The sequence below is a fragment of the Elephantulus edwardii genome, unplaced genomic scaffold (assembly GCF_000299155.1).
Source record: "Elephantulus edwardii isolate Elephantulus edwardi_28Jun2011 unplaced genomic scaffold, EleEdw1.0 scaffold00017, whole genome shotgun sequence".
Classification (NCBI taxonomy): domain Eukaryota; kingdom Metazoa; phylum Chordata; class Mammalia; order Macroscelidea; family Macroscelididae; genus Elephantulus; species Elephantulus edwardii.
The window spans coordinates 11,896,155-11,903,311 of record NW_006399767.1 but is presented as its reverse complement, the minus strand read 5'-3'; positions in this window follow the sequence as shown (position 1 = coordinate 11,903,311).

The window sequence follows — 7,157 nt, the reverse complement described above, 5'->3', positions numbered from 1 at the left end:
CACAATGGAATACTACGCTGCATTGAAAAACAAGGAACTCATGCAATATTATTCAAAATGGGTGACTCTGCAGGACATTATGCTGAGTGAAATACCTTGGTCACAAAAGGACAAATACTACATGATGCCACTGTTGTAGAAAGCGAGTGACATCAGGGTTGGGGTAAAACTGAGAAAAACTGAATAGATTATGTATACTGAATTGAAACAGATGAGGGAGAGAACAGTTTAAAAGTGATATATGATAGCATATTATGATTATCACAGGAATCCAGAGTTAAGGTTACATAGTGGAGTGCATTTGGGGCATGAGGGGGGCAGCATCGGGGGTGGGGGGATTGTATACCAACGAAGAAGTTTATCTTTTGCTTTCCAAAGAGAGGAGCGAACTGTGGGGAGGGTAAAGAAAAAAGTGCAGCAATGAATGAATGAAAATCCAAAATCTCTGTAAATGTTCATTAAAATAATTTAAAAAAATATTTTCTAACAGAGTGAAAAGAAAACCTGCTGACTAGGAAAAAAAAAATTGACAATACCATTTCAGACAAGTTTATCAGAAGTTTACAGAATCCTAAAAAGAAAAAATTAAACTAAAATTAAAAAAATCCTAAAGGTTTACAGAAGCCCTAGAGGGCTTTCACAAGAAAAAGACTGATAATACAATTACAAAATGGGCAAAAGACATGGAAAGACTTTTCACAGAGGAAGATATTCTGATGGCCAACAGACAGATGAAGAAATGCTCAAAATCACCGGTAATAAGAGAGATGCAAATCAAAACCACAATGAGATACTATTTCACTCCAGTAGCAGTGGCAACCAACGTTTAACAGGACAGCAAGTAATAAATGTTGGATAGATGTGGCAAGATAGGAACACTTATCACATTGTTGGTGGGATTGCAAAATGGTACAACCACTCTTGAAGGCAGTTTGGCATTTTCTCAGAAAGCTGAGCACACTTGGAATATACTCTGAAAAAAGGAGAACTGAGGCACCGAGATCTGTACACCAAGGTTCATAGAAGCTTTATTCATCATCACAAAAACATAGAAACAACCCAAATGTCCAACCACAACTGAATGAATTGAAAAAATTATAGTACATTCCCACAATGGAGTACTATGCACCATGTAGGAGCAACGATTTTGTAAATTACTATCTAACTTGGGAGAAAGTGGAGAGCATTATGCCAAGTGAAGTAACTCAGCTCCATAAAGACAAATACTGTATAAGACAATAACTAGTAAAACGTATATGAAACTCTAAGGTGGGGAGGGTGGGACCACAGGGGTGAGGATGGGCGGGTGTATCATTATAGGGTCACACAATTTGCTGGGTTGAGGGAGGGTGGGTAAAGGAAATGGGAAAGATTGAGTATTAAAAACAATACATACAGGCTTTGTAAGTAAACCAGTACAAAATAAAAATTATTTAAAAAATCAAATACAACAAGGACAAAAAATACATTTTTGTTAATAAAACCCCAAAACCAAAATACACAACAAGATATTTCTGCCAGAGGCAATCGACAAGTTCAATGCAATCCCAGTACAAATGCCAATTCCATTCTTTAATGAGGTGGAAAAGGTAATTTTCAATTTCACCTGAAATGGAAAGAGACACCCTCCACTCAGAAAAAAAAAAAAAAAAAGTGAAGCATTCCTGAGAAAGAAAAACAAGGTAGGAGTCATCTCACTCCCTGATCTCAAATCCCACTACACATCTGTGGTAATCAAAACAGCATGGTACCAGTACAGTAATAGACACATAGATCAATGAAATGGAATTGAGAACCCAGAAATCTGCTCATCTATCTATGGTCAACAGATTTTTTTTATTATTATTTTTGTGTGAGTGTACCGTCAAATCAGATCTGACTGGTACAGGTATGGTCAACAAATTTTGACAAGGAAACAAAACAAGTTAAGTGGGGAAACAAGTCTCTTTAACCAATGGTGTTTAAAAAATTGAAAACCATCTGTTGAACACTCAAGCAAGACCCACACCTCACACCCTATGCAAAAACCAACTCAAAGTGGATCAAAGACCTAGGAGTAAACCCAAGGAGTTTAAACTTCATCAGAAAAAAACTTGGAAGAACTCTAGCAACCCTAATCCATAATATGAACAATCTTCCAAGCCCCTTGAAAAACTTACAACCAAGAGAAAATAGACATATGGAATCTTCTAAGAATCAAATCCTGATGCACATAAAAAACTTCTCCAACAAGATAAAAAGAAAACCCACAGACTGGGAGTAAAATGTTTGGTAATGATAGATTTGATAAGGGACTAATATCTAAAATTTATAGAATAGTCCAGCACCTCAACAACAAAAATATAAACAGCCCAATTGCAAAATGGGCACAGGATCTGAATAGACACTTCACCAAAGAAGATATTCAGATGGCAAACAAACACATGAAGAAATGTTCAAAATCCCTAGCACTCAGAGAGATGCAAATAAAAACTATGAGATATCATCTCCCTCCAGTAATTATAGCAAAGTTCAACAGAGCAGCAAACAACAAATGCTGCTAGGGTTGTGGAGAAATTGAACAATTTTTAACTGCTGGTGTGAGTATAAAACGGTGCAACCACTATCGAAGGCGGTATGGCACTTTCTAAAAAAATTGGAAATAGAAATACCATTTGATTCAGCAATTCCACTACTAAGAATATACCCTAAAGAAACCAGAGCTGCTATGGAAACAGATATATGCACACCCATGTTTATTGGTGTGTTATCCACAATAGAAAAGAAACAGAAGCAACCCAAGTGTCCATCAACAAATGAATAGACAAAAAAAAACCAAACTATAGTAGGTTCACACAATGGAATCTATGCAGCACTGAAAAACAAGGAACTCCTAAAATATTATACAATATGGGTGGTCCTGGAATACATTATGCTTAGTGAAGTATCTCAGTCACAAAAAGACAAATACTATATAATATCACTGTTATAAAACAGGACTGACATTGGGGTTAGGGGGAAACGAAGAAAAGAAAGGATAAATAATGAAAATTTCATTGAAACAGCTGAAGGATGATTACACGTTATATGTATGGCAACAGTCCAGAATAAGGGGTACATAGCAAAGTGAGCCGGGGGAAGGTCAAAATTACAATTTGGGTGCTTATTTATAGTATAACCTCAGATATTCCTTCATCTCTCTGAGTCTCAGATTTCCCATCTGTAATACAAACTGTAAAATGAGTGTAGGCAACATGAAGAAGGCTGTATCTGACCTTTACCAAGTCCACAAAGGGGACCTGTCCCCACCAACACCACCCAAAGTAAAAATCCAATTTCTATAAAGTCAGACATGTATCTCACTCTGGTATGCTTCCTTCTATTAATTCTCCCTTCAATCTTAACTGCTCTAGTGGGTCTGAAATCCAGTGCAATGACCACACAGAGCTCACAGATCCAAATTCATAATTCTAGGATTTATTAGGGAAGTTAAAAAATTACAATTCACATAGGAAGCTGGATGTGATTCCTCCAATTCAGACAACTTCTCAAGTGTGCTCACAGACCCTTTGACCTTCAACCTCATGGCTTATATCACAAATTTTCTTTAGTCCAGTCTGTTACGACACCTTCTCTCAATTCTCCAAGCACCTGACTCTCAACCCTGATGGACAGCAGTCCTAAGTCAGCTCTCTCATATCAGTCTCTGGTTCTCTGCTCGGAGTTATGTTGCTCCCATGTAGATCCAGATCTGACTTACTGGTATGAGAATTTTTGGCTCTGAAGGACATGTACTGTAGTCTCAGCTTCTTCTTCCTTGCTGTTAGTGAGATTCCCACTTTTACTGCTAAATCTGCTCAACATAAGTTGATGGAATAGGAAAAACTGACCACTTCCTTAATGATTATACACACCTTATTTTCACTCATTTCCACGATAGCTTTCCTCTGGAAACGCCATGAACCTGTAGAAAGGATGAAAGTTATACAGGAGGTGTCCAGGACTTTCGTTAATAGGGTCACTATGAGTCACCTGCGACTCAAAGGCACTTAACAACATTTTCACTCATATAGTGAAAGTCAAAGATGATCGCTAGGAAAGCATTTTGAAAAATAAAACCTTACCAACACACACACCCCAACAATATTTTTTTTTAAATGGCAAACCAGTTGCTGATAAGCTGACTCTGACTCATGATGTCTCCAATGAGTATCAGAGTAAACTTGTGCACCATAGGATTTTTCAGTGTTTGATTCTTTTTTTTAGAAGCATATCACCAGGGTCTTTTCCCAAGGTGCCTCTGGATGCATTTGAGCTGCCAAACTTTAGCAGCTGAATGTGTTTGGGTTACTCAAGGGCTCCTGATCTAGAAAATGGGAACAATTATACTTATTTTAGGGTGTAGTTGTGAGAATCAAATGACATAATCCTTGTAAGGTGTTTGTTTTCATAGGCAACTATTCCAACTCTTCTTTCTCCGTTCTTTTTCCCCTCCTCAGAGTTTGTTGCTGTTATTGTCATCAGCTCATAGTGATCTTATGAACAACAGATCTAACCCTTTCTCTATTCTACATTATCCCTAACCCCACTGTTACAGTCACTGTGTCAATCCATTTTGTTGAAAATTTTACTTTCTTTCTCTTACCCTCTGTTTTTTCCAACATGATGTCTTTTTTCAACAACTAGTCCCTTCTGACAAAATGCTAAATTATGTGAGACCAAATTTTACCATTATTGCCGCTAAGGAACACCTTGGTTGCATATTCTCCAAAACAGACTTGTTTGTTCTTTCCATGGGAGAGTATATACTTTCTCTACAATCACCAATCAATTCTTCTATCAACCTTAGTCAATGTCCAACTTTCAGATCCATAGAAAGCAACTGACAATACCATGGCTTGCATCAGGTGCACCTCAGCCTTTGAACTTACATCTTTGCTTTTTAGTACTTTAGAGAGGTCCTCAAGAATGAGACTTTGCTTTGTGATTTCCATTATACCTCACATCCACTATCACACATTGAGTGCTCTAAAAAGATATGATGACTCTCTAGATGTTTCTGGATTATGAGTTGGGACACAGGAATCACCATGTGTCTTGTGTTGGATGGAACAGTCCCGATGAGGAACTTCAAAACTGCGTATTTCAATGGAGACACTTTCACGGTTTCATTCTTCATTCTGTTAACTTTTGCTGGCAAAAGTGCAAACCAAGATCTGAAGAGATTGCCAAGACTTTCCAAAGGGAACCAAGCTGTGGAATACAGAGCAGGCTGGGCAATGCCAGGAGATTTCATTCAGATCATGGTTCCATCACTATTTGTGGCTGGCTCTAAGGCTACTGCTTTTTCTGTAGTTCAGTCTTGCCACCTCTGAAGTCAAAAGCTTGTCTCATCTGAAGTCAGTCAGGGGCCTCATCAATTTTGTAAGGTGTTTGGCAGGAGGACAGTATTAGTGGAGATACAGTCAACACGATCTCAAGAGTTAGTAGAGCTTTGGCAATAGGGGGCATGAAAGTTGTCGCTATTGCTCATCACAGCATGTGCATGTTTATATTAGCTGAGTTCATTGTCATGGTGGAAGAAATGCGGGACAGGATGTTAGAAGTGTAGATTTAAATTTGAAATTGGTACTAATCTACTATGTGGCAATGGATATCTCTTTCCTAGCTTCGCAAAACCTAAAAGTTTCATAGGTCAGCTGTCAAGTGCCTCTGAGATTTAAAAGCAATGACTCCATAGAGACACTAATAACTGTGAACAGATACTACTGATTTTTTATACATAGTGCATTCACTGCAGCTCTGGATATTTTTGGAGAATAACAATCTGTTGACAAGAACTAGCTGGCTCCTCTAGGTCTTACTGTTGGTTAACCCTGGGAGCTGGGGTCTGAGTCAGAGGCTGCCAGGCCATTGTTACAGCCCATGTGCAAGGGAGTGTGTAGGATTGGGAGAATGTATTTGAAAGGAAAATAATTTTTCTCCAACTAAAAGCTGACAACTGCAAACATGGAACCTAGACCTTGGGATTTTCCAAGTGCTGCTTGGTTTTTTACTCTTACCTCCTATGATTCTGCACCAAAGACACAGTGAAGGGAGCTTCCATTTCACAACTTCCTCCACCAGGCAGTTCTCAGCTGTGACTTTCCTTAACAAACTTTTAAGCTAAGCCCATCTTTCCACTCCTCTCCCCCAGTTTGTTGCTGTTGTGTCATTGTGTCTCAATCCTATAGAGCTTTATTTTTTTAAAAAAGAAGAAGATTAAAGTTTTTGCCTCAGGGGAACCTGTCATAGGCTTCAATTAACATGTTTTTCAAATATTTGTTGAAACAAAATGAAATAAGCAAACGTGGTATTTTTTTCTCCCATAAAGTTCCAGTTTATAACATTATGAAGTCAACAAATGAGCACAAGGATGTTTTGCTGAACTCCAAAATGAAAAAAAAAAAAAAAATCAGAGTCCAGGGTGGTAATCATAATAAATGATATCTTCATTTTAATCAAATCTATTTTTGTCGTTTTAACAGTGACTGCTGCAGGTCATTAAACAAAGAGACAAAGGGTATAAGTTTTTAATGAAATAGCAATTTTAGGGATGACTAAGCCAATGTACTTGAGGTCCATTTGAAAGCAAGTTCACTAGTCTCTATATGAACAAAGACAAGTGATTTTGGTGAAGAAATAAATAGTAATGATAGATAAATAGGTGGATGAATAGACAGATAAATATCTAATAGTGTCTTGGAATCAACATGAATTTTTATGATATAGATCACTAAATGGAGGCCCAAATTTATATTTTCATCTTAAAAACCTTAATTCCTGCAGTGTCAGACACTTGTCTTGCTAGAAATCACATTGTTCAGCCTCCTTTAAATGTAACTAAGTTCTTACTAGGGAATTATGAGCAGGCCAAAGGTATATACCTTCTTAACAACTTGCTCAAACAAAAATTAAGTCCCTCCATTTCTGTTAATTCTCATAAAAAAAGGAAGTTGATTTAAGATCAAAGGGGCCCAGTTTTTACCATGTAGTTGAGTATGGCTCTATGGAAGATGGCAGAGCAACAAGAGGGAAGGAACCTGGGAGCTAACGGACTGGGTGGAGCAGGGCTTTCTTGTCACACTGAGCCACTATGAGTCACGTGTAAGAGAATGAGCTTGGAATCTTCACTTTCA